Raw genomic sequence first — 1,764 nt, 5'->3', positions numbered from 1 at the left:
TGAATTTAACCCTTGAGTCGGATCTCTAAAACCTCAAGAGATCGTTGAACTTGTTTCAGTTTCACCGGAAGTCAAGCAATATTTTTTATCTACAAAATGAGGAAGGGAAAGGGATTGTCTTGGACTGAAATCCCTTTATGAGGCATGTATGAAAAGTTGTTTGAGTTAGCTGGTTCTCTTTGTTGCATTGATGAAGACTGCAAGTCTAAGTATTGAGCAAAGAAACCATTTCTTACCGAGAACATAAACTTTACAGCGTTCTTTCCTGCACAAGTCACTTCTCGTCCAAGAGAACTGTAAATCCAATTTCTTTTCTAGATACCAACGTCTGAATTTTTTGGGTTCAAACCCATTTGATCAATAGACTGAGGGAGAAGAAAAGAGGGAGTCGAAGGAGTTTGAGAAGAACCATTATCCCCGCCGGAAAAAGAGGGGTTGGATTGGTTAGCAGGAAACAGAGAGGAGTTTGGTAGATGGATTGTGCTCAATTATGATTTTACCCTTTGTTAAGAAAATAAGTTGAAATTCTTGCATTTTTGGAATTTTTTCTCTATTTTCATCAGGAAATGTTATTTTACTTAAATGTCCTCTTAAATTTATTTCCAATTGCATCCTACTGTAGCTCTAAAAGGGTAATTAGGGTCTTGTTATGTTTGGATAAATAACAAACCCTTGTTACATTAATAATTCTCCAGAAAGAAATAGAAATTTTTGTAATCACTACCTCTCTTAAGTTGTGAAACACACACCAAATTGCACCCAAGGTGGTTACAACATAAATTGTAGCATGTCTTTTATGTCAAATTTTATTGCTCTTACTCCTAGAGATTAAATTATTATTTCACTAAGAATGTATGGTAGAAGAAAAAGTTCAAAATTATTTTTATTTTCATCAAACGAAGCCAATATATCATCTTTTTAAAGTGATAAGGCCAAAGGTTTTCTTAGGCTCTTATTTGGCGGCCATCCTTTCTCTTTTTGAGGAGTGAATAACATGCAATTAAGCACCTCTATAAAATTACTTGAACATCACCATTTATGCCCCTATAAAGGCTCAAAATCTTTCATTTATATTTTTTTGGTTTTCTTGAATGTTCACAAGAATGAGAAGTATTGTTCTCGAACTAAAATATTTGTCGGATTTTCCTTTCGAATCTACAGCACCTACCTATACATAGTTTCATCATCTTAATCCTTTTACTTCCATAAATTCTTATAAGCACTTTTAATGGCACTAAAGGTGTCAATTCGGTATAGTATCAGTATTTAGTACATTACAAGGCATATATACCCCATATCGATATTCGCTAATCGGTACAGGAACCTCACATCAATGCCATACCAAAATTGTTCGGTTCGATATTTGGTATGGAATCAATATTCGGTATGGTGTGTTTTTAAGTCATGTCCCATACTGATACTCTACCAAATAGTGTCTCAATACAAGAACCTCATATTGATACCATACCTAATTCACTTGATATGGTTCAGTATTGATAATTCGGTCTGATATCAGTTTCCTTTGTTTTTTTGGTACAGATTGATACCCTTAAATGGCGGCATAGAAGCTAAAAACACAAATTAGGTGTTGATAACAAAAGTTCCTTTTTAGGTTTAAGAATTTCACTATCCTTTCCTTCCCTTTTCTTCTCTTTAATTACCCATGCAGTTCAAAGCAAAGTCCACATTGAATCCCTTACGAACTAATGGACGTAAACAAATAGTGCGTCCTTCCACTAAAATGGGTTGAAATGCCTGGATGCC

Source organism: Macadamia integrifolia, chromosome 14 (assembly GCF_013358625.1).
Source record: "Macadamia integrifolia cultivar HAES 741 chromosome 14, SCU_Mint_v3, whole genome shotgun sequence".
NCBI classification, from domain to species: domain Eukaryota; kingdom Viridiplantae; phylum Streptophyta; class Magnoliopsida; order Proteales; family Proteaceae; genus Macadamia; species Macadamia integrifolia.
This window is presented reverse-complemented; position numbering follows the sequence as displayed.